A 27,867-nucleotide genomic window follows, 5' to 3' on the forward strand; every position below is an offset into this window, starting at 1 on the left:
TGCGCATCCCCGGCGGATTGGGACCATCGGCCGGGGTATGTAAGACTCCCCATCTCCTATGGGATCTATCCACTCAAACCCCATGATAGTCCACTCTCGCTTAAGGCAAAGTTGTGGGACCGGTTAAACTCATCGCAATAGAAAATGGTAGGTACATAAGGTAAGTCTAATGGTAAGCCTAAGGTAGATGGTACGTAGACTACATGGTAGGGTTAAAAATGATTAAAGGGTTTCATGGTTACAGGCGATCCTGGTGACACAAGACATGCAGTGGTGAAAATGTGTGGTTGGCTAGTGCCCGTTAAGAAAAATTAAAAGAAGCAGCTCAAATCATACAAAATCTATGCAATAAAGACAATATCATCCCAGATTAAGCTATCTTATTCCACCTCAGCCACCTGAAATTATTGCAATGACAGGCACTACCATACTTCGATGGTAATTTAGCATATAAAATTGTCCAGGGCGTGGAATTCCGCGGGAACAAATACGGGAAACGCGCAATTAGCGAGCGCGACAGCTGACGGGGGACAGGGAATTTATACGGATGTTTTTTTTTTTAAATCTCCTCCTTCTTCTTTATTTTTTTTTCATATAATGGCACTTCGGCTATAACCATGGCCAGTGTCGAGTATAATATTATGGCGGGAAAACAATATTCTTTAATACAATTTTTTCTATATTATCGTCAGGTCAGTCAGGTCTAAAGTCTAGTCAAAGTCTAAGTATAAAGTCAATACAGTCAAGAAGTCAAGTCGGTCGATTCAGTAAAGTGGTAGGACGCTTTACTGAAACTTTTGATGGAGTTTTGGAGGGAACACAAAAGAGCACGTTTCTGGTTATTATATCACTTTCCTACACTTGTGCACGATAACGAATATTTAATGGTTAATATCCTACCAATATTACACATTAAAAACCCAGATAACACAATTTTAGGAAAATAATATAAAAACACATCATCACTCTTTCACATTCTTCCAAAAACTCCCCCTTCTTCTTTAAATAGGTGTCCGTTAAATTTTGTCACAGGTGCGTTCCAATTTTAAATTTTGATTTAATTATTTTTCTTCTTTTACAGAGTATTAATGGAGATATTTTGCCACTTTCAATTTAAAGTTTCCGTGAGTTTAATTCCAAATTGTGTTATTCACTTCTCAGTTAACACTAACATGAACCAACAGGACTTTTAAATGTTTGTCAATATACATTTATGATAATAATACCGCCAAATTAATTCTGTCAGGCTATGATAGAGTATATAAAATTTAAAAATATTAGAAACCTTACAACACATAACTTTACGAATACTTAGGTACAATCTACTGTTAGACCTAGCATTCTGTGAATTTTCAGCGTACCAAGCTCCTAACTTTATAAGGACAAAATCGCTGGTGATAAAAAACTGGACCTAAACAATACGTCACTGTCAGTGTGATGTGATGGTGATGAGTGTGATAGGGTCTGTGACAGCTGGTGAAGTTGACTCTTAAGGCCCCACTTCACGATGGGCCATGATAGATGATTAAGATTCCGCACAGTGTCTATACTCTATAGTATACAGTTGTACACGATCGTGGCAAATCTTGGGCGGTCTTCCCATGTTATACTTACCATAGTTTACACCATGACACACATAATAAGTATATGTCTACGAATATGTAGAGACCCATACTTAATGTTACAAATGCGAAATATTGTATGTCTGTCTGTTACCTCTTCACGCCCAAACCACTGAGCCGATTTTGCTTAAATTTAGCTTGGATATACTTTGAGTCCCAGGAAAGGACATATAATGTTTTATCTCGGAAAAATTTACGGTTCCCGCGCGATATGCGAATTTTGACGCAACGGATTTGCGGGCGTCATCTAGATAGTATTACATAATGTGTAAAGATCTAAGTCAACAGTGCATACCACAGGTGCATACTATAGACCGTTTTACAATTACATTTATCCATCATGGACGAATTCGTTGATGTGGAGATGGGCAAATATGCCTCATTTTACGTTTATAGTCGCTAGTATTCGTCCAACATATTATGTCAACGTGAAGAGGAGCCTTTATGTTGAAGCACTTACAATTTGACGAGAAAATGAAGGTCTTTATGTGTGCGGAAAAACACTCCATACTCTTTACAAAGTCTTCATTGTACGTGTGAGTTAAACGGCGATTAATTTTAAACCAAGTTAAAGTTGAGTTGAAGCTCTGTCCTTTGGGAATATACTCGAAACATTTAAATAACATCTAGAACATAGGGCCTAATAGGGGTTCGACCAAGAATGTTTTGGTAATAATATTATGGTCTTCTCTCATATTCTTTTACCACTCTCTACAGTCAAGCTCTAGCACAAGCTCTAGCTTTAGAGAGACGGACCTACGTCAATTGATCGGATTATCTCAATTCAATGTTAGTTGTGAGCAGTCGGATAGGTTTGATATAACGCGACCAAATTATGCAGGTCCGCCATCTACATATGAATCAACTTCTATCTACAACTTCTGTTACAGGCTATTATAATTTAATCATAATTAAAACTGTAACAAGGGGTAAGTAGACACCTGCCGTAATCTAGATGTTATCTAGACTGTTCTATCAGCCTCATTAATCAGCTCAGATTCAATCAGCCTGTCATAATGGCGACTATTACGCGCGCAATTAACTTTGGCTTATCGACTATATATTAATTTAATATTTTGCATTTAAAACCTTTAGAAAGCATAGAAAATCCAGGTTTTCGAAACGAGTGTCTCTATTATCTCTACTTGTGGACAAAACAACGGATGAACTCTGGGAGTGCTGGCAGAATGTGAAAACAACAGCACGAGCTTAGAGGCTTAGCACGGCTACAGTAGAAATGCGAAAGAATAGAAACGCTGAGAATTTTTGCGGACAACTGACAGATTTTCTTTGTTAATCCATCACCTTAACCGTAAAAATAAACCTTTCTATGGTGGCCATTCTAAGCCTGCAGGTGTACACTTTCAACGCGCGGTAGAAAGAGAAGAATTATCTTTATTACTTCAACTCCTATGTCGCGTCACCAGTTTACCCTCCCTCCGTCTTACGAATTTTCAGTGATGTCACGTGCCCCGAAGAGAGTTTAACATTTTTCTCTCATCCTACAACACAGTTGTAGTTACTGAAGTCAGCATATACGTTTTATTTTCATTCCGCCATACGTTTAGATCCGCAACTACTATAATATGGATGTGCATCCATGTTTTAATTGTAAGTCAGCAAAAATAGGCCCAGAAATATTTAGCTCTGATACTTTGTATGTTATAGACGTATACTTTTAACGTTTTTGAACTTTTCTACCAGTGTACGTAACAGTGCGTTACGTACACGCGAGTATGAAATTGTGCGCACGCAAAAACTGCAATGAATTACGCATAACGCAACTGGACGCCCGCTGACTTGCGTTGAACGGCCTTATTCTGGAGACGAGAGATGTGGATAAGCGATGCCGTAACGATTTTAACGCTGCAAAAATATGACTCCTGTTTTAAGAAATTCGCATTATTCTAAAAATTATGCGTTGCGGCAAATTGGCTAACGTTAAACCAAAAGTAAAGACGATGCGAGCGATGTAGAGTCAATACAGTGTAAGAAAATTAATAGACGTTTTATACGGAGTTTCTAAAAGTTAAATAAAAACAAATGTATAAATAATCGTAACTTGTAGCTTCAAAATTATCTTTTCAAAATCTAAACACTCTATGCATGTATCTAATACTCACTGAACAAAATAAACCGTTATGTCTGTAATTATACGTGGGAGAGCCATGCTTCGGCACGAATGGGCCGGCTCGACCGGAGAAATACCACGTTCTCACAGAAAACCGGCGTGAAACAGCGCTTGCGCTGTGTTTCGCCGAGTGAGTGAGTTCACCGGAGGCCCAATCCCCTATCCTATTCCCTTCCCTTCCCTACCCTCCCCTATTCCCTTCCCTTCCCTACCCTCCCCTATTCCCTTCCCTTCCCTACCCTCCCCTATTACCCTATTCCCTCTTAAAAGGCCGGCAACGCACCTGCAGCTCCTCTGATGCTGCGAGTGTCCATGGGCGACGGAAGTTGCTTTCCATCAGGTGACCCGTTTGCTCGTTTGCCCCCTTATTTCATAAAAAAAAAAAAAAAAAATAACACTTGTATCTATCTATCAGGATCAGTAGCTGTAACAACAGATTTTATAATGTCACAACTCACAAATCACAACATTTGCAGAAGCTACGCCTGTATAAAATGTACCTATTCTGCTACCCATATGATTTTGTAGAGATCCCTACAGCTTTAATAGGAGCCCTCTAATGCCTTGCAACACCACTACTTTTAGATTCCAGAATAAGGCTCCCCTACTCGGTGGTCCGCGCAAGAACTGGCGCTGTGGAAATGAGCGTTGTTACACGTATAATGCGCATCATTAGTAACGGCTATCTACTCGGCAGGTTCAAAACAAACGTCTGGCTTGTCTGTCAAACTGCTGGACCCCTATTCCAGTATTTTAATGCGACAGCAGTTTCGTTTCACGTTCAAACACCGACTAAGGTGACTCTCACTCGGTAATAATATTATGATCATTGTTAGGCTTGGAGATCTCTATTATTCTAAAAATTACACTCTCACTAATACATGGTTTGCTCGAAATATGAAGGTTCTAATAACTAGACTTATAGCATTATGGCTAGCAGTCTTCTAAAGGTCTGATATGAATCAGCATAGCCGTTTGCCTGCCGTCAGCTAAACTGCTGAAAGGCGTGTAATCCACGCCCGGCTCTAATTGTGGCCACAATGGCTGAACTGTGACGCCACTTAATTGTGTGACATTGTTTACAAGATGGCGGACTCTAGATTATTGGACTTTAGTTAACACATAAAGTTAATATACCTAGCGGAATAGAGCAACAATCTCGAGCTGTCAAACGTAACCGAAATTGGTTTCATCTGTGTGTAAAAATATGTGTACGTATACACTTACACAAGCATGATTGCACATGATTTCTATGAGATTAAATTGTCAACGTGCGGCACGTGCCGACTGGACGTCAAAAAAAGAGTGCTGCTGTCATGTATCACACGTCTCATTTTACCACGCAGTGTTACTGATAGTGACATCTCTCTTGCTCAGGCCTTTGTTTCTCTATTCCGCTAGGTATATTAACTTTATGAGTTTGCAGAAGATTTTGACATAAATTCCATACTTGCATGTTCTGTTAAAATCTTCATAAAATTAAAATCATTAAGCTCTGAGTGCTAGAAAAATGCGAGCTTGAAAAGTCGCCGTTTAAATATTAAAATGGCTACGTCAAGTCGTCATCAGTACCTAGCCAGTAGCCACAATAGGTGAGGGAACTCTCCCGAACTTATTATTGTAACATGGCAGTTACATGGCATGTTACATAGCCTTGTTACTTACTGTCTATATCTACAAAATCTGTGCTTGCTTACCTGAAACAAAATAAGAAAATAGTTAAACCAAATACCCAGTTAATAACACAATTACCCAGAATTATTATTTTAAAATTATGTAATATATAATTATTATAGCAGTTGATTAAATGTTCGTCAGTAATATTAATCCTTTACCAATTCAAGATTAATATAATGGAATTAGCATGGGAATTAGTACGAAAATTTCACCGCCATAGCCTCCGGGCGAGTCTTACGCGATCAATAATCGTACTTTATTAAATATTTACAAATGATAAAGTTTCGGCTAATAATTCATACCCCTCTCCCCTCCTCTCCCCCCTTCGGCGACTCGTCCCACCGCGGTAATACCACACAATCAGTGTTCAAGTAAATTGACCCATAAATCAGCCACCCTGTATAATTGAACGCTTAAAATTCAGCACGCTGTATAGTCCGCGTCGAGATAAACCAATGTAACTTGACCTCATAATGGGTAGATCTACTGGGGTGCCGCAGCTCAAGTTACGCCGGTCGATTTTAGTGTATGCGCTTAAAAATTGAATATCGAAAAAATATTTCGTCGCCAATTTCTTTAACGATTTTTCTTTCGCCGAATAAAAAATGTTTCCCAATTATTTGGTTTCGTTTGACGCGTTTCGTTTCGTCGGGTACGGATATCTTAATTAAAGTTATAAAGCTCTCGATCAGCAAAACATCGTACAAGAGATCAGTTTGTTTGAGAAAGTTAAGTTTGAGCACACACAGAAGTAAAATAATATTGTTAATATGTATTAGTAAAGGTCAATAATTTTATTATAGACAAACAAACTAAACTAAACCACAACTAAAATTGCACTACTCCAGTCAATTCTCGTCAACTTTGACGTCACGACTACATCAAGCAATTTTCGGCAACAAGCAGCAATATTGCGCAATACAATTGAGCGATATGGCGCAACTTCATCGACTAATTACTAGGCAATATTTATTTATTTATTTATTTATTTTATACTTTATTGTGCACATATTATTGATAACATTACAAATACAAATAGGTACGAGTACAATATAATTAACTGAACTGCACACAAAGGCGGCCTTATTACTTTAAATACTGTAATACACGAGCCCATCGGATATTGGTCAATTCGTATCGGCGACATCGAGCGATATGAAATATCTAGAGCAATATCGCCGAAATAATTGCCGCAATTTATTGAAATTGCTCCAGATCGGTCCATTCGGGTCGCCGGGCAATTATTGCCGCAATTGTTGCCCGTGTAAGCGCTTCTAAAGCGTGTGTATCTGTCTGTCAATTCATTTGTTCTTTACGTTGAAGCCTCTTTCCTCCTTTCGCGGGAAACCATGCATTTTTTGCCATAAAAATATGTTGCATAATAATCTATGCCAGATTTCATCACAAATCACAATCGGTCTTCTCCTCTTGCTTCTATTAAAATACAAAAGCTTTCCTCTTAATCCCGTTCTAAATAAACCCGGACGGAGCAAAGTAAATAATTAGTTAGACACAACCCTATCAATACCCACCCGGGGGCACTCATAAGTCGGGGCACTGCGGGCCCCAGCCGGGGCACCGCGGCCTCAGCCCCGGGGCCCCGGACCACACAGAGTTAATTGTTGTATTTATTTTCATTTGCCAACAATAAGTTAGTTGAGTTATGTAGCTGCTGGAGTTGCGCGTGCCGTTAGAATTGCCATTATCCTTACTAATAACATAAATTGTCTATCTGTTACTTCTTCTCGCTAACTCTATCGGATTAATCTCAAATCTCCCTGCAGTGAAACCTAAATAGGTGTTCCGTGTTAGCCCTATACTGTTCAAATTCAAATTCTTTATTAAGCATACAATAATCTATATATATAAAAATCAATTGCTGTTCGTTAGTCTCGCTAAAACTCGAGAACGGCTGAACGGATTTATCTTATCTTGGTCTTGAATTATTCGTGGAGGTCTAGGGAAGGTTTAAAAGGTGAGAAAAATTCGAATAATTGCCGGGAAAATCCTCAAAACAGCATTTTTCTATTTCCCATACAAACGTTTTCTAAATAAAATGGAGAGTCAATTTGTAATTTATTACCGCTGCATAAAGTTCAAATTCGCGTGCGCGTTGGAGGACCTAATATCGCGTTCTGAAACTCAACAAAAGTGAAAGTGAATCGCGAACGCGACAAAATTGCATAGTCTCAAAATACATAGTACATAAATAAACACAATTTTAGCTAACTTCAGTTGTTACTCTGTCCGATTATTTTTTTATTTTAGCTAACTTAAGTTGTTACTCTGTCCGATTATTTTTTTAATAAGACTATATAGAAATCGAAAGATAAATCAATAATAATAAAGACAAATTAAATTATAAATCTTAAGTTAACAAGTTAAGAATAAAATGTAATTAATAAAATGTAATTAATAAATTTGACTGTAGACCTATTAACAGACTGTATTTTCACAGTGTGTGTCTGTGAATATCAAATTTAAACCTTATAAATAGCCAGTATTTTAGGAAAACTCTGATTTCTAAGTAAGCAACATGATGTATCGAAAATAATAATAAAACTTCATGCTTTATTCAATAAATGCTTTTTCATTAATAATTATTTTGTTTGTTTTAAAATCATTTTATACAAAAGATTAGGTCTTTTATTTATCGATGAGGCAGTACGAAGTCTGCCGGGTCAGCTAGGGTCGATGGAACTCCTCAAAATTTATAGGGAAACATGTGGTGACTTCGGTTTCGTGAGAAGTATTCTGAGCATATACTACCAATAAGTAAGATTTTGCACCAAGGTATACCTACCTGGTATACCGTGGTTCGGAAGGTGCTGAGAGAACTCCTGATTCTTTATAGAAACAAATTTGGGAGTTTCGGCGTTGTTTTAAGAATGGAAAGCACATGCTACTATGCAATTTACATTCATCATCACTACCATATTATACCATGCATCGACCAATGGTTATGAGCCTATCATGACCCTGTTATTGGTACTCTTCATAGTCTTTTAGATCGAGACTCAAGTTTGTCGAGCGATCATTTAAAAAAATCTATACTTAATATTATAAACCTCAAGAGTATGTTTGCTTGAACGCGCTAATCTCAGGAACTACAGGTCCGATTTAAAAACTTATTTCAGTGTTAGATAGCTCATTTATCGAGGCGATTAAGGCTATTGGCTAATATCACGCTAAGACTAATACGACCGAAGAAACTCAGGAAAATGTGGGAAAATCGGGGGAAATATTAGAAAGGGTTTATGTCACGAACTACTGGAGCAATTTTTATAGCAATATTTGGCACAGATATAGAGTAGACTACGTGAAGAGAGTATACATAGCTATTTGTATGGGAAAATGTATGGTTTCTGTAAAATTCCTAATTTACGCGGGCGAAGCCGCGCGGGACATCTAGTATACAATAACTATAAAAGCTAGGTAGCGTACATCACGTCGTCTAATCCCATGCTAAGTAAAAACTTGTGTTATGAGCTATGGCAATCAGACAACGGCTGCACGCCGAACTATTTTATCCTACATCGTTACATGCATACCATAAAGTTAATATACCTACCTAGCGGAATAGAGCAACAATGTCGAGCTGTCAAACGAAACCAAAATTGATTTTCATCTGTGTGAAAAATATGTGTACGTATACACTTACACAGGCATGATTGAACATGAATTCTATGAGATTAAATTGTCAACGTGCGGCACGTGCCAACTGGACGTCAAAAAAAGAGTGCTGTTGTCATGTATCACACGTCTCTTTTTACCACGCAGTGTTACTGATAGTGACATCTCTCTTGCTCAGGCCTTTGCTTCTCTATTCCGCTAGGTATATTAACTTTATGATGCATACTAATATTAGAAATGCGAAAGTTCTGTTGCCTCTTCACGCCCGAATCTCTTAACCCATTTTTCTGAAATTTTGTTTGAAGATACTGAGTGCCGGGAAAGAACATAGGATGCTTTTTATCCCCAAAAATGTACGGTTCCCGCGCGATACATTTTGGCGCAACGGAGTTGCGGGCACCATCAAGTTATAATACCTTTTACCACTGAGCTGACTGAGCTACAGTACGTATCAAGGACGATTACGCAATACCTATTTAATTGCAATAATTAACAAATATTGTGTGTAGCGGTGTAAAATGTAAGTTGTGAGTAACGAGAAACGTAAAATTTCGATTTAATTGCCAAACTCCTGCCGCCGACTGTAAGGCGCGGGGTACACTCGCTGCAAAAGTATAAACTATTTTCTATCTATATACAGTGTGTAACAAAAATAAGTGATAATACTTTAGGGTGTGTACGTGTTCCTTGTAGAGAGTTCACTGTGAAAGTAGCAGCTCTGAAAGACGAATTTTTTTTTTCACTTTTGTATGGGCAAGGGCCCGAGCGTCACGAGTTTCCCCATACAAAAGTGAAAAAAAAAATTGGTCTTTCAGCGCTGCTACTTTCACAGTGAACTCTCTACAAGGAACACATACACACCCTAAAGTATTATCACTTGTTTTTGTTACACCCTGTATATAAAACTCAAAGGTGCCTGACATGGTGATCTATCAACGCACAGCCCAAACCACTGGCCCGATTGGGCTGAAATTTGGCATGCAGGTAGATATTATGACGTAGACATCCGTTAAGAAAGGATTTTGATCAATTCCTCCTCCAAGGGGTTAAAATAGGGGATGAAAGTTTGTATATAATAATACTTCTTAACGCGAGCGAAGCCGCGGGCAAAAGATAGAATATATTGATAAAATTTGTTTAATAAAAACTTTGTAAAAAAATATTAAACTTCGTAAGTTAAAAAAAAATAGTTAAAAGAATTCGTAGTTCGATAGTTTCTATTTCGAGCACATCTATATTGAGAAACTTATCTATTTATCTAGGATGTATAAAGAAATTCTGGCAGTTGGTAAAGATTTGGTTAACTTAAGGATTTGAAAAATGTTTTTCTTTACTTGAGCTGTATCCTGTAGCTTGTTGTATTGTGTCGGGACTCGGGTTACTCATTAGTAAGTTTATGAGGTATTTAACAGCATTTCATCTCTTCGATAGCGTTATAAATGGTTAACTTTACGAATTAAGTAAGTAGATCTTAGTAGAAAGCGGCGCTAGAACTAGCTTTTTCGTCAAAAAACATTAGAAATCAAGCATAAGCTACGTCATTTTTATTTTTCCGTTTTTTTTTCAGTATCATCAGTGTACACCGAGCCCAACATTTAATTATTGAAACTAACATGTCGTCGCGGTGTCCACTGTCAATTTGTTCAAGAACTTTCCTTCACGCGAGACGCGATACGAAAATTGATAATAAATATACGAAATAAAATAATACAATGTGTGTTTTTTATCTTTATTGCAATAATAATAAACATTATAATATTATGAAAGAGCTATGTTGGGACTTGGGAGTGTCCCTGGTGGATAAAATTCCTAATTAGGTCATTCGCCAGAGGACTGGACCGGCGATTTGACGAATGTGGCTGGAAGCGAATGGATAAGGGCTGCCCAAGATCGGGATGGTTGGGCTCAATGGGGGAGACCTTTAGCAGTGGACTTTAGTAATAAGTACATGAAATTATTGATAACCACTTCGATACTTACCCAAAATAAAATCGATATAAATATCCTTTGTCCCTCAAGAAGTATCTCAAATCTCAAAACAAGATATTATAATTAAAATCGGTTCAGCAGTTTTAAGTTGCGTAAAGGCGTAGCAGTGGACAAGCTATGGATTTTTGGGTGATAAAAATATGTTTTGAAAATTACTCGTTCGTAGGAAGGCAAAGGTTTGCGCTTGTTAAATAATTAATAATAATACGATAAATACATTTATGTACTAAAACCATATTTTAAAAGGTTAGCGGAAATAATTTAAGAGTTAGAAATTTAAATGTAAATGTAAAGAATAATAATTTTAATTAGTCTAATTAATGTTAAATCTAAAGTGACATTATTTCACTAGGCTGGTCATTTTTCTACCAGGTTTTACAAATTGTTTTTAAATACTTCCGGTATAAAATATTTCCGCTAGTCTGAGTAATGTTTTATTAAAGTTAATTATTGTTTTAATAATTTATTTAATATATATAAAATCAGATTATTATTATAAAATATTTTTATATTTTACCGATTTATTTACTAGTTTTTATAGTATTGTTAAAAAATACTTCCGGAATAAAATATTTCCGGTAGTATACCGGAAATATTTTATTGATTCTGAAATTATTTAATATTAAGACTGTTAACTGTTAATATCCGTTTGGATGGTATAAAAACGAGAGTCAATAGTGAAAAAGTTTAGTTTTGTGTCGAGAGACAGGAGCAACCAGAGAAATAAGATAAGTATTGTACTATACTGATATTTTTTTTTATTAATTAAGATACTTGTTGCTGTGTTTTAAGTTTATATAATACTTTTTAAGTAAATAAGTAATCGATTTATTTAAATGTTTGATGTTTGATTGTTATATTATTTGTGTAAAAAGTTGGAAAGAATTTAAATTTAATAAAATAATAATTTGGGTAAATTATAAGACTCTTAATGGAATAAATAATGAATTTAGAAAATTAAATTGTTTCATTTTACTTTTTTTTTATAATTATATTTTTAATAATTTAATACGCTCATTAAAGTTAAAAGCTGAATATTATGGGATATTCCTCATTTTGAAAAAAGTAAACTACACTAATTACATAGCTGTTAAAGATATACAATTAATATTAGTATTAAGTGTTTATTTTTAACCGAATTCAAAAAAAGGAGGATATCAATTCGAAGCGTACTTATGTATAGTATGTAATATTTCCAGAACTTCCCAGTTTTGGAAATATTATATACATATTACATACAACAATACTACAACAATATTACATACATACATTTGTGTATGTCAGTCTATTTCAGTGTCTGAACGTGGTCTGAACAAATGTGCCAAATTTCAAAAGTGTATGTAGGTAAGTATGTATGTTTTTATGTTTGTGATCGCATATCTCCGGAACTACAAGCCCGATTTAAGTGATTCTTTTTTTGTTGTACTAGGTATCGTTCAACTTAGGGAATACTCCAAGTTTCATCAAAATCGGTTCTGTAGTTTTTGAGATAAGGCAATTTTAATTCTCAATTACGTACAATTTTGAAGTCGGTTTTATCTTTTTAAAATACTATTATATTAAGTAAATAAATATTGTAGGCTGTAAATGGCTAGAGATAAAACATTACGCAGCATGCAGCATGCAGATATGACTTAGGTCTTAGACCAAAAAATAATATGCGCAGGTGCTAGTCAGCTGCTAGTAAGTGTATTCTAATATCTAGGAATACCTGCATAATCTACCTTTTTATTTTGTTTATAAATTATTTATAAGTGATTTTAAATGCGTACATTGCGTTATATAATAAAATTGTTTAAATTAAAAATAACTCTTTTGTATTTTTTTTTCAGTGAAAACGTGACCATGAAACGAAGGTCTGCTAGTTTGAAAGGAAATGAAAAAAAGTAAAAACAGAACTAGGGGACACCCGGGTTTGAACCGGGGACCTCTCGATCTGCAGTCGAATGCTCTACCACTGAGCTATATCCCCGTTGGCTGACGCAACGAAACTTATCATCAGTTGTTTTATCGAGTGGTTACGTCATCCAAAGCTTACGTACAATATTTTAAAATTATTAACAGTTATTATCGAGTAGTTTTATAATTTTTTTCTTTTTAAAAAGTTTTAAAAACAATTTTCTAAATTATTTTCGAAAATAAAAGGATTGTAAGTTTTTGTAAATGAAAGGATTGTAAGATTTATTTAATATAAAGAGAATAAACATACAAATGAAAATAATAAGAACAAAATATATTCACGAAAAACTACATTACTAATATACTTAATTAATATTATCGATAGCCATATTGCAGAGTACGTTAGCATAATATATGTATAATCGTAAAGCACCACATAGGGCAGAAGTATCTAACACCTTTCATATTAACGCTTTACTAATTAAATTAGCAGTAAATTAGCGACATCACTAGTTAATGGCTTTCGAGTTTCGACATTTTTATTAGTGATGTCCACCATATGCCACGACAAAAATAATATCGATAAATTAATGACACCTGTGTAAGATGACATTAGAATGTGTTGAGTTTCGTTTATTCATTTTATTATAGTGATGTATTCAGCATAGATTATGGACTATCGATAAAATTTAGATAAATTATAATAATTCGAAATTAAACTTAAAATAGTTCAAAGTCCAGAAAAATGCAGTTACCGTTTATGTTTTCTTTTTTTTTAATTCGCATAATATCATAGTGATGTTCTCGCATATGTAACATTTCTATTTTCTTTTTTTTTTAATTCGCATAATATCATAGTGACGTTCTCGCATATCGATAAATCATCCAAAAAAGTCGATAATAAGTACAGACGGGCCCTTAAAATCCTGCCAGATCTCGAAGATAATTTGCTTACAATATAATCGGACAGAGATTGTCTCCGCAAAGCGAGCCATAGCTATTATATTCAAATTCGGCCGAGCGGGCAATTTATATGGATTTTATTGACAAGACTACGAGCCGCGAAATTCCACAAGAAAATAACTCTGGGCCCTTTAATTGACCGTCGTTAGACTATTCCAGATTTTTACGCGCTTTTCTTAAGGTAAATTGACTATGGTCACAATATATTGCGGCTATAGTCTTGAAGAAAAAAAAAAATTTGACGTTTTATTTTTTTATAAGTATTATGAATCGAACGAACACTATATTTAATTTTACAATAGGGTAATCGTAATAAACGTGAAAACATAGAGTTAATCTCAAAATTACACAACCGTACAACGATTAAGGTTTGGGCGTACGACTTCAGATATAATGAAATCTTACGTATTTCAGTATTTTCTTTTAGAACCTTAATGTTTCGTAGATTTTCAAGAGACAATTTGAATATGAATATTGTAATGCTCAGTAAAAGTGGGGTCAAAAGAAAGTGGACAACGGCCCTCGGGACGTATCACAGAAGTGCATTAATAAGGGGACTTTTATACCACACGGTATTGAAGATAGGTACGACACGATAAGGCAAATGCGATTTATCGTACAACTTTGGGAGACGTAACTCTTCACTCTCCGAGGTATCACGGGGTTGCGACTTTTGAAAGCTATTTTATTTACAATTATTATACTTATCTCATATACTATACATAATAAACATTTTCATTTTTTCAGACCCCTGTATTTTTACTCAACAGCGCCAATAGGAAGCCTATACACGCATAAATTAACTAGTCTGAGGAAACTATGGAAGCAATTATGCCAAATTAATTTAAGCGTGTCGTACTTTTGTATGTGCTTGATACATTCTTAGGCGCATCGTAGATGACAGTCTATCCATGACGCACTTTTTAGTCCGTGGGAATAGAACGCACACGACGCGCAGCGCGGACGTGTGCGTTACTGCATATAATTGCATACGTACTATTTCCACGGACTAAAAAGTGTGTCACGGATAGTCTGTCGTCTGCGCTGCGCATTAAGCTTACAAGGATTTTTAAAGATATTTTTAGACTTGTCTAAGTTATTATTAGAGAGAAAAAATTGCTTATTACACCATAATGTTTCTATCATAACTAAATATAAACCAGATAATGGTAGCAGTATGTGTATTTTTACGGTTTTATTATAGAATCAATACGATACGTATCTGAAACGATCGTGGCGTGTAAACAGTAGTCGGTCATGTCTCGATGGTCGGATAAGATGGCAATCGTTTTCGGATATTGCTCGCCATAATGATATGCGTCGGTTTTGCTCGTTTTGTGCGGCCGGACAAAGCGCGCCCATACATTGTTAGTACCGCGGCTTCGTCTGCGAAATTATTGCTTCATTATTATCATAAGTAGGAGGTAACTTAGCATAATTCCGGCTAATAAATAAAGTGTAATCGAGGAGTACCCCAGGGCTCGATTCGTTTGGACACGAAAGTCGCAGCGGTAAATTAAAAGTGGGAGGAGAGCACTCATCTCTTTAACCATAAAACATTAATTGAGTTTTACTATTGATTCGTCGATTTAGCGGTTTTATTAATCGTAAAGACAACTTTATTTGAAAACTGTTTTCCGGTTTCTGTGTTTGATTCAATTGCGCGTTCCATTGGCTAACATCAAACGCATAACCAATCACAAACGTTAAGGAATAGATACTACTGTTATTAACTCCGGAATCAGACATAAATGTTTTAATATAATCATAATTCTAACAATTTGGAATAATTTAATATTATGCTAATGTCTGCATGAAAGCAGCTAGCTAGATAATACAATTTTATACGATCATGATTCATGATTAATCTTTTCGTTAAAATGATCTACTTAAACTACGTATAAAGAGGAAAAACACTTTTTTTTTTGTTTGCATTGAATAGAATTCAAAAGCATTATCAAATTTGATAACACACAAATCGATTTTGATAAAATTTTGTACAGATATAAAATATACTACAGGAAAGGGCATGCGGTCTTTTTTGCGAAAAATGTACGATTTCCACAAAATATTACATTCACGCGAGTGGAGCCACGTGCGACATCCAGTTACTTAATATGTATTAACTTTTTAGCTTAGGGCCGCCTTATAAAGTCCAATAAAGTTCATAAAAGTGGTTATAAATAAATCCGTGAATAACTGGGCGAGTTGTGTCCGTGTAAAGTGAGGGGCGGCATGGCGGCGGCCGGGGGCGCGCACGCGCACCGATTTACGCGCATCACTATGCCACGCTAGGGACGAACACAAGTCGATTATATAACATCCCACCAAAAACATTTCATGTAAAATGTTGCCATGACGACCACATAAGGTTTTGCCCTGTACAAAGGATATCAATCAGATCTCATGTAGAGCCAAGCTTCTGAATCTACACGGCCTAACTCTACCGACCCTAACTTTAACAAATTCTACATATTATCAGTAAATATGTATGGCTTCACCGTTTTGCTACCGTCGTGGAGGTGATGCGAATAATTATATTCTGATCTGAATTATTCGAATAATATTGCCAAAATCATTAATAACGCACCATAATCCATGACAGGCATTTCTAGCTTAAAATTACAAATTAATGTTAGAAATAAGATACAAAATAATCGTGTCAATTATCTTACTGAAATTTGGACTTTCATCTGTGATTTGTAGCATTCCAGTTTTAAGATTTAGGATAAATAGGCAGATGAAAGACCCTTACAAATAATTTGGTCATAATATTATGAAGGTCGACAAAAAGATTGCGATTTAAGAGTCCGTATACGAAATTTTGCCGAAATTTTGAAGAAAACGACAGAAATAATCTTATATAGAAATATCTTAATAATACTTAGCTAAAATTCTATCCAATTCGAGAAAAAAGAAAAAAAAATACAAATTGTGACGAAAAATACGATTCAAAACAACCTAAATCCCACATTATATTACTCGCCGCAAGGCAGCCTTGAGATTTAGGTTGTTTTGAATCATGTTTTTTGGCACAATTTGCTTTCTTTTTTCTCGAATTGGATAGAATTTTATCTATAGATTATTTCTGTCGTTTTCTTATTATGAATTACAGCTCCAAGTTGCCGAAATTAACAGCAATTCTTTGCCCATTTTCTCTAAAATTTTGCCGAGTTACATATTTTTTTACTCAACTATTTCATATTAAAGTGGTAAAAAGTAATTCCAACATTGTATAGACGACTTTCTCAACAGTACATTGTATTTTTTTCATACCGTTAAGACGTCAATACAATCCATAAACAGGTGATATTCTAAACCTTTTGCAGCAAAAATCACAAAACTGTCGCGAGTTTGAGTTGGATTATTTAAATACTTAAAAAAAAAAAACAAAAATCTAGCTCCAACATTAGATTATAATTGAAATGATCTTACATGTTGTGCATTAAAACTTATAGAAATACTGTATTTTAACTGTTAAATCACGTCTGTTAAATCAGCGAAATTGGCGAAATTTCGTATACGGACTCTTAATACACATAACACGAACAACGCAACGCGGTAGGTGTGCCATCTACATAACATTAATTAATTTCTGTAAAGCCCTGAATGTTCAAAAAGTATATTATTCAAATTTAGTTAATTTTTATCCTCTTTTTCTTGTACTAAGACAAAGTCAACAATTTCATTTTAGATTAAAATATTCTATTGTAATCTAAAATATAATTGTTGACTTTATCTTTTATCGACTACGACTTGGACTTATCGATATCGTTACAACACGGTACATCACTAGACGCCTGTAGCGAGCACGCGCTGATTCGCTAAACCCACCGTGACCCGCGCTAACCGAATTAGCTGCGGGTCGCGGGTAGATTAGGTAGCGGGATAGGTAGGTAGGTAGTAGGTAGGTACTAGGTAGTAAGTATGTAGGTCGCGGTATGTAGTAGAAGTATACAAAGCGAAAAAAACTAAGTGATAAAATTTTGAGAAACCCTGCTTTAGGGTGTGTATGGGTATACAGCGGGGATAGAATTCGCTGTAAAAGTAACAGCACTGAAAGAGTAACTTTTTTACTTTCTTTTCTACTATCGAAGGTATGCCTCAATCTGATTGTGCTAACCCTCGTAATAATATTATGTACTTACTATAATGGCGCATTTTCACTGGTCGATAGGGCCCGCATGCGGGGTGCGGGAGATTTCTGAAACCCTTGCCACGACCAATGATAATGCGCCATTAGTTGTTATAGACTCCCCATATGCTGTATACCGTACGAGTTAACGACTAATGAAAATGCGCCTTAAGAGAAGTTGATTCCTAGGCAGATGGGGGACCTACTGTTTGGTCGCGTTAAGTGAAACCCAGCCGACAGATCACAATTAACATTGAGTTGTCATGTCATGCCCAATGACGTTGGTCTGTCAACTGCTTAGGAATCAATTTCCTCGATGGTACTTAATTTTGAAACCGAGATAAATTATATTTAGCACCAATATCACTCAGGAGTTATCATTATCCTGGATGAGTCAAATTTCAGTTACTAATTTCCGGTCAGTTGTCACTATAGGCACAGTGTAAATAGTATACAGTAAATGAACTTTTACTAGACCGCCAAAATCAGACAATATTATGCCTGAGGCATATTTAAAGAGAAGCAGGCCTAAATTGGACTCATAATTAGTTTTTCATGTTGTGTGTGGAAGAAAAATTAAACGTATAAGGCTTTTGCGCGTTCTCGTAGACTTATCAAAATTTTGCATTCTTTCTTTTTCATTTTAATAAAATAGTGAAAGACGTACATTTAAATTTATTGCTGTCTAACCTCCAATTATAGATAGTCAATGAAATATTATTACAATAGTTAATTTCGTTCTGTTGGTTGTTGTAATTTGATAGTTTTCTATAGAATTACATTCTGCTGAAAATATGTCGAATAGGTGAATTGAAAATGACCTTATTATTATTACTCGCTTTACCCAAAACATTATATAATTCACTCAATTTTAAACCTATAAAATAAAGTAGAGCGCGCAGCAAACTAATTTTTTTGATGCACTTTGATATCTAGTAAACGGTAGAGTTACACTACTGTATATTCAGATTGTGCTGTATCTGTAGGAAAGACGAATATACAAAATTGCCAGGCACAAAACAGATACGAACAAGAATGAAGTAATTAATTACCCGCGCTGTCTAAGCTTATTACATTTCACATGGTAATTGTCAAGAGAAAAAGGGAGTAGCTATAATAATCTATAATGCATACATTTTCATTAGATAAGTAGATCACCCGGTGGACATCGTATCATTTCCATCCTGATATTATAAACCTTCTCTGGACTTCCACGAACATTTCAAGACTAAAACAAGTCAAATTGGTTCAGTTGTTTAGCGATATTTTTATTTATAGATTATAATAATATATATAGATTATATATTTTATTATAATATATAATATAGATTACAATAATTGTCTTTTTTTAACATTATAAAGCTTTACGCATCCGCGGCGGATCGGGGAGTGGGGGCATCGGCCGGGGTATGTGGGGCTCCCCTGCCGTATAAGTCTACCCACTAAAACCCCATGGCGCTCCACTCCCCGCTTAGAGCAGAGCTGCGGGTACGGCGGAACCTACCGCAAATTATTGTCTAGCCCAGGGGTTCCCAAACTGTGCCCTGATTCGCCGTGGAAAGGCAAGAGGGGCGCCGTGAGTCGTTCCTCCATCATTATCCAAAACCATAAATATTATAGAATAAAAATATAATATTAATTACAATGTGAAGCCAAGGGCGTCGCCAGCCGATGGCGCAGGGGGGAGCAAGTTGACTTTACCTACTACAGTCTACAATTCATACTTTACTCACTCTCTATAAATGAGAAAAGTAGGTATGAATTGTAGGTAAAGTCGATAGCACATGAAACTTTTCACTTGTACTACGAGCCTTACATCTATTACCAGATTTTAATATTATAGTGGTCGTTGCTTTTGCATTATATTTGGCAACGTTTTTTAGAGTCTCTAGGGGGGGGCAGCTGCCCCTCCCTGCCCCCCCCTGGCGACGCCCTTGTGTGAAGCCGGTAGATGCCGAATCATTAAATATGTTTATTTATCTATCCTTCTGTCTTAGCACTCTTAGCTAGGTACAGTAGGGCGTCGTGACAAAATATTGTGACGTGTAACTGCGCCGCAGGCTGAAAAAGATTGGGAACCCCTGGTCTAGCCACTATGTTAAGTTTAGATAATAAATAAAATAGCACCAAAGAAATATAACCCAAAACGCGCGGTTACGGAGGACAAGACTACAGGCTGACAACGCTGTCTCTTGCCTCACTATTGTTTAGTTTAATAAATAACCACTAAGAAAGTATTGTTTATAAGGAAAATAGCTTTTTAAAAGAATCGTATTGGGACCATAAAGTTAATATACCTAGCGGAATAGAGAAACAAAGGCCTGAGCAAGAGAGATGTCACTATCAGCAACACTGCGTGGTAAAAAGAGACATGACAGTAGCTCTTTTTTTTGACGTCCAGTCGGCACGTGCCGCACGTTGACAATTTAATCTCATAGAATTCATGTTCAATCATGCTTGTGTAAGTACACGTACACATATTTTTCACACAGATGAAAACCAAATTTTTTTCGTTTGACAGCTCGAGATTGTTGCTCTATTCCGCTAGATATATTAACTTTATGATTGGGACTCAAAAGGTTACCGACCGCCATAAAGAGATGAACAATAAAATCTTAATTTATAACAGTCTGAATAGAAAACAGCAGCCTCGATCCTATCAATAGTCAATGATTATAATTACAGCTGGTGGGGCGAAGCGCCGGGGTACTAATTATATCAGGGCTTCGCCCCGGGCGCTCCGCACGACGCGACTGCATCAATTAGTAATTACAGACAGATCCATTTAATATTTATTTACTTTATGCGTTTAGGAACATATAAGTTAAGTCTAAAGAACAGGGATGTATTATAATGGTTGGATCCTTAGCCAAGATGAGATTTGCAAAGACGTCACATTAAGCAGTTATTTATATAAGGCGCCTTAACCAAGGCCCGATATTTGGAACAAAATTTTGGGAATGGTCCATTTTACCTTCCATTTCCTAACAATAAGTCTATACGCCGCACTCAGAGACGAACATTAATTGCTTAATTGTCTTAAGTGAAGATTTCACATAAGCCCATATATTATTATTTATCTGTCAAACTCTTCATTAAATTGAAGTTAAATCATCATTAAATGCCTCCGATTGCGACCGTTAAGCTAATTCGACTTAGCCCCAATTTCACCAACGACTGTTAAAGTTAACGCTCGAATTAGTATCACGTTACCTCTTTCATTTTTCTTACGAATGAAAGAGAAGACATGACATTTTAACAAGCTGTTAACACTAACAGACGTTGGTGATATTGGGGCTTACTCTGATAGGTACTTAAGAAAATGTATGCAAACAACCATCAAAATTAATAAAGTAGAGAACTCTCTTACCTCGTACTTTTGACCACTCAAAACTTTACTAAAATACTATATTATAATTATTAAGCAGCTAGGGAAACGATAATTGTATGACCGACTAGACTTTGACAAAGGAAACTACGAAAATTTTACGAAATGCACCTACGTATTTCGTCGAACCATTTCTTTGAGTCAGTAACTCTTCTATAAGATTATTCGTAGCTAACAACATACCTTGGTAAAATTCAGTAAACCCCAACAACGCATTTACATTTGTATGATCATTGCACAGATCTGCAGATAACAAAAAAGATACCAAAAGAAAAGAAAAGATCGCAAAAGAAAGGAAAAGATTCACCGCACGACCGGCCTGATTATTTTATTGTGGACCATCACCATTGTTTCTCATTGCTCATATACAATTTAAAAACCTTACCGTCCTCATTAAAACAACTTAAAGGTAGCATTAAACGTATCGTGGAATTCATAATTTTAATTTGGAGTTACGGTGGTTAAAGAAAATTCGTAATGAAAGCTTATCTTTACTAGTAATATTAAAAATGTGAGTCTGTCTTAGAGTTAGAGTTTATACTCTTCACGCTTAAGAAGCCGTTAAACCAAGTTGGAAAGGATGAAGGGTAGTTTTGATCCGGAATATGCAAAATTCCAGGCAAGGATCGAAATTCTACGCTATTGATGTTGCCTTGGGGGCATCAGAATTCTACAAGAGTTCTAGGACAGAATTCTAGAAATATGTAGTATATTGTTGAATCCGATGCCTATGATATAATAAGGTATGTTACTAAAAGAAATAGAAATAAGAATAGACGAAGAAAATTGCACTCGTAATAAAACATGTGAAAATAACTGGAAAATAAACACATTTCTTCTTTTATTAAATACTTTTAAAATTAAATTTACGCAAGTTCATACTATCAGAAGTGGCGGTCAAAAGTCGGAGATTTTGCCAAAGATTATTTACACAAGAGGTTGCAGGCCAGAGAGCAGAGCGCACGCGACGGAATTTACATAACATTCAGATTTATTTTACCTTCTACAGCACCTTTATTTCCACAACATAAGGCTGAAACTCCGAGGAAATATATAAAGTAGATAGCGGCGAGCTTAGATGTTAAGTCGCTTGAGTAATTGTAACAGAGAAATTGGGCAAGATTTTTGCAAAGGGTGATGACATAGATGATTCAAAGAGCTATTTATGTAAGCATTCGTAAGAAAGGATTTTTCAAACTTGTTTCTTCTTAGGATGTAAAATATAGGATCAAAGTTTGACTTCCAAACCAAAGGAGGCATATGTTATACTTACTATGTGGGAATATGAGCGGCGGCCACAAAGGAAGACCATTTAACTAAGAAAGATGGTCGGCTCGATCACGCCGGAGACCAATACATAAGATTATAATATTGATTTCAGCACTCGTACATAGTATACAGCCGCACTTAAAAAACTTCGCTAGTGCGATGCAGGATTGTGGCCAGTGGCGCTAGTTGACTCACATTACACCCGAAAACAGGCGGTCGAATCTAGAGGTCTTGATCGCAACTCACTCGCAAGTGTCAGAGAGTTTCAGTAAGTCAGAAGTCAACTGTTGCAGTGAAGTCCTAGTGAGTTTGAACCGTGATGCTGCTACACAGTTAACAATAACGTTTTTCTATAACTCATGCCGTATGACGGTATGTACTGTACTCAGCATTATCATTTATCAGTGACGTCAACAGAAGTATGAGGACATGTGGGGTTATTGACGCTAATTAAAAGTTTTTACCCGCAAGTCAAGGATTACCGGGAACACCGCTACGGAATACTGCCTAGTTATGTCAGTTCATTTCACTCGACTGTGAAAAGGGTAGTATTATATTGAACGTGTAATTTTAAGGCCGTAGCTTTTTACAAATGAAGCAAAAAGAAAACAAAATATTTAAGTCTAAAAATATGTTTGTTACCATTTATCAACATTTCAAATTATTATCACAAAAATAATTGTCTAAGAATCATAAGCTGAATTTCAATTATTATAAATGGAAGATCCAGTGTCTAAGACCCATTTTGTCCAGCATTAGGAGTTGGGACAATTTAGGTTAATTAAATAAAATAAATTAAATTAAAAAGGGATCAAATCTTAATAGTATTCAAGAAAACTGTCTTGAGTTTCTGCGACTTCACAAAACAAATTTTCATGACTCTCGTTTTCAATTTTTTACCCGACTGCTCCAGAAAGAGAGATATTGTAAAATGTTAAAAATCTCACGACCTCTACATTTCCGCACCGTCTAGTAGTAACTAGTAAGTATAACTCGTACTAGAACTCCCGTTGGTTCCGCGAAGGCGCCCACCGGTCTGCCGGACGCGCCCCCTTTCCCAGGTATTAGCTATGCCCCTGCAAAAACTACGGAAACCGTTCACACACGGTGATTAGAGCATACTGATTTTACAAGGACTCTATTCCAAAGACGTAAGGGTCATTTTAATAGAAGTGTAGAGGTGAAATAATTGTGAACTGCGTTGAAATGTATTGGATGAAAAATGCCTGATTAAATACAGACGATGTAGGGTTCTTTGGATAGAAATTATTTTGGTTCATTAGATACAGAAGTAACTTTTTTCATGTCAGTTTATTACTGGTATAGACAGTAAACATAAATTTAAGAGGTCGTACTTTTTAAAATACAATTAGAAACCTCAGAAACACTATAAAAAACGTCTAAACTCAAATAATCCTGACAAAAAGCAAGCGCGTTTTGATGCGTGGCCAAAATTGGAACTAGCACATTAAATTACACCGGTTAAAGGTGATGATTTTTGCTTGTGGGATAATAATTTATTATGTCAAATCGCATAATATTCCATTACTGTTTTCTTTGTATTCATTAATTACGGTTATTTAACTAAAAGATCTGTAACATAAACCGATGCATGTTTGCTAAACTTTTGAATAAAGTTGTAATAACTTCAACCATTCAAAGAAATTTCGATTTTTCTCACCAAACGACAGGAAAATTACACCAGCACAGTACGTTATAAAAGTATTTACTATCACAATCATTAAATACTCCAATACTACAGTTATTTCAATACGCTTGTAAAAAGTTACGATGGTACGTACTGTCGCACGCCGCATCGCAAGCGCGTTTTTGTGCGCGCGGGCCGTGGGAGCGGGCGAGGTGTAGCGGACCCTGTACATGGGCTTGGTGACTCACAATATTATGGGAGTTATGGGCTAGCTTGGCCACCATACGAAGGGTTTCGAGCTCAATCTTAAGGCCATCCCCTGAGCAAACGACCTTGTGACGCGGCAAATGTATGGTACATTTGCCGCGTTGCCGAGATCGAACCAAAATCCTAGTTTTTTTTACTTATCTTAGTTTAAAATTGACCTAAAAAAATTCAAAAGTGGAATATGTAGTTTACAATATTGTCGATCTATTGGCGTGTGTTTCAAATAAACGTAATTTGTAAATACTATGGAGATGCTGAATGTATGCTTGAATTTAAATAAATTGGTATTACTTTGGAAGCTTATATCATGAGTATAATAAACAAAAATAGGACATTAATAACAAAGAAAGGAATGTTCATATACTGAAGATTATTGCTGTATTTTTATTACAATTTTCTAGCTTTCAAATTATGTGTTATAAAGCTCTGAAAATCGGTAAATTAAGGCATCTTCGTAGGCGGAGCGCCTTAACTGTGCTCTCTTAAAATTGATGATGACTACCACCGATTCAGAAATAGCCTGGCGAGAAGAACCGGTGTAAGAAACTCAAACAGAGCCATCTTTTACCAAATAGAAAATCTGTTTTTCTACGAATAAATAAATAATAAATAAATTAAGCACAGGACAACCTTTGAGTAGACTTTAATATATTATCAAAACATTGCCGAAACTGAACATTTTTCTTCATATAACCCTATTACCCTACATATAACCTAAATACAGTAAACACTTTTCTGAAGACTCGTCCCATGTAACAGGTCCCTAACCACACTCAGTGTAAATACTCTATAATCAGTCCAGTATTAATTTTCCTCTGAATTTCTACGATATTGATCCTTATGAGTTGGCTATAAGAGACCTATTACAGGTAGAATAAACCTGGATGTGGCTTGGAGTGGCGAGTTACGGGCGATGAGGACGATAAAGAAAGTTGCACAAACATTTAATTAAAGTTAAATTCATAACTTACGACCCTGCGGCAGATGAGCACTCTCTCTTTTAATTAAATTTCGTCAGCGTAACGGTGTGTATAAAATTAAGATTAAAATTAGTGTTTAAAAAATTTCCCTCGCAGGTGGCCTAGAAAACGCGATATTTTGAGGCAATTGAACTCTGTTCACCGATTCTATTGATCCGGCCATTGATCTATTTAGTTCGTTTCCTATCAAACTAAATAATTATATATCCTCAACCACAGCATATAGATCCTACCCCCTTTTGGAAGTCGGTTAGTAAAGTGGTGTTCTCGACATGTCGAAAAATGCTTATAATTTTGGCCTATACTCCACTCGGGCTAACTTGTCGCTAGCGGTCATTGACACCCTGTCAAAAACTTGTCATTTTCCATATAAATCGCGATTGACAATGAAGTGTCAGATATTGTCAATCGTGGTTTTATATGGAAAATGACAAGCTTTTGACAGAGAGTCAATGACCGCTAGCGACAAGTTAGCCCGAGTGGAGTTTAGTAACATAGCGTTTCAGTTGTACTTCGAATAATAATAATAGATACCCTGATATATTAAGCTTCTGATAAGTTTACTGAACTCAAAGGAATTTTCAGTTTTCGATGTCTGGAGAAAAATAAAGGCATTTCTTCACGCTTGATCACAAAAGGCAATTGTCACTAAAAACATTGTATTGATGGAATGTATCGGAATTTGTGCGTTTTTTGTCTGCGTGTGTCTGAAATGCCTTTTGTCTGTGTGTATGGCGTCACTTTGTACACAATGTAATAATATACAGTAGATTATAACTAAACTGTCTTTGGAATTAATCTCGCTTAGCACTGAGACAATTTTAACGTTTTAATCTCCATAAGACGAGCGCGCACTTTAGACAAATCAGTCTTAAGACTATTATTTAAGACCACTTTTTCACGTGTTTTGTATAGCAATTATCGTCTGTCTTAACTCTTAAGACTGTCGTGTCTTGAGCGAACGCTAGCCCGCACTTAATCTAGTATAAATAGTCAGTACTTAAGATGCGACCCGGTCTCAAGACGCGGTTCGGCTCTGTGATTGGTCTAAATTTTGACAGCCAACCAATCACAGAGCCTGAACCGTGTCTCGAGACCGAGATGCATCTTGAGTACTGACTATTTATACCGGCCTTAAAACCCTTCAGTTATATGAAACCGCGCTTATATGTGCGTGCGCTGATTGCGGCAGTAATTATGAAGATGGGCTACTGTTTATATTCCAACTGTCGGCAAGTTTTGCCTGTATCGGCGAATATCGGCAAGTCCACGTCGGCGTTTTTACCCGGGGACAAGTCACACGTGCCTGGGACTTTGCCGAGGTTTTTGTAGACTGTAAGGGTAAAAGTTCTTCACAGTTTTCTGATCTTTATTAAAATCAAGGAACTGTTGTGACTTCCAACTGACGTATTTCTTCATGGACGCTCTCATCTTCGTTCACCCTCGGTGAAGAAAGATGAGAGCAGCAGAAGAGAGCAGGAAGGTTCTCCGGAGTCCGGACATAGCAGATATTTTCATTCTTTCAGTAGACGGCAATTTTCCAATGTTCTACGGATCTATTTTACAGATTTGCCTGTCGATCTTTTCTATGCCCAAAGCGTTTTCATTGCCCAATTTGAGAGAAATCGGGCTCTTTGTTGCTCAGTTTTGACTCCTAACTCCTGTGCACCCCAGACTTAACCGACCGGCCTATTGTATGGTAGTTTTTCTCCAACATCTTTATCAATAGGTCGTTACGGAGGTGTGATGACCGGCGATATATCGCCTCCCAATGGTTCGATCTCAAATATTTTTATCGCGCAAAGAAAGTGTCGATAATTGAGACCATTATAATAAAACTTGATTGCCAATAATTCTGCGGTGGGAATATTAACCTGATAAAAACAGAGAAATAGTGCTAAAGGACGTTAATAGTTTGGGGGTTGGGAAATAAATTGACCATAAAATGAGTTTAAAGTTGCAGATTCACCTGTACCTTTGCAGACAGGATGCGTACCATCGAGGAAATTAATTCCTAGGCAGTTGACAGACCAACGTCATTTGGTCGGATCATGTCAATTATTGTGATCTGTCAGCTGGGTTTGACGTAACGCGACCAAACTACGTAGGTCCCCCATCTGCCTAGGAATCGACTTTTCTGATAGTTCTTGTCTAATATCTTACTATATGACGCCCGCAGCTCCGTTGCGCCAAGATTAGTTTATCGCCCGGAAATCGTACATTTTTCCGGGATAAAAAGTATCCTAAGTCCTTTCCTGGGACTCCA

The 27,867-nt window shown here is 36.3% G+C and overlaps 1 protein-coding gene and 1 non-coding gene across 3 annotated transcripts in view; both read right to left on the minus strand.

The window, feature by feature from the left end:
* The window catches only part of LOC121734005 (serum response factor), a 212,090-nt gene that overhangs the window by 74,743 nt on the left and 109,480 nt on the right, over positions 1-27,867 (minus strand). The gene's annotated exons all lie outside the window — the stretch shown is intronic.
* Positions 12,953-13,024, minus strand: Trnac-gca. The gene has a single exon. It is a non-coding gene; the product is annotated as a tRNA-Cys (tRNA).

This window comes from Aricia agestis, chromosome 14 (assembly GCF_905147365.1).
Source record: "Aricia agestis chromosome 14, ilAriAges1.1, whole genome shotgun sequence".
Classification (NCBI taxonomy): domain Eukaryota; kingdom Metazoa; phylum Arthropoda; class Insecta; order Lepidoptera; family Lycaenidae; genus Aricia; species Aricia agestis.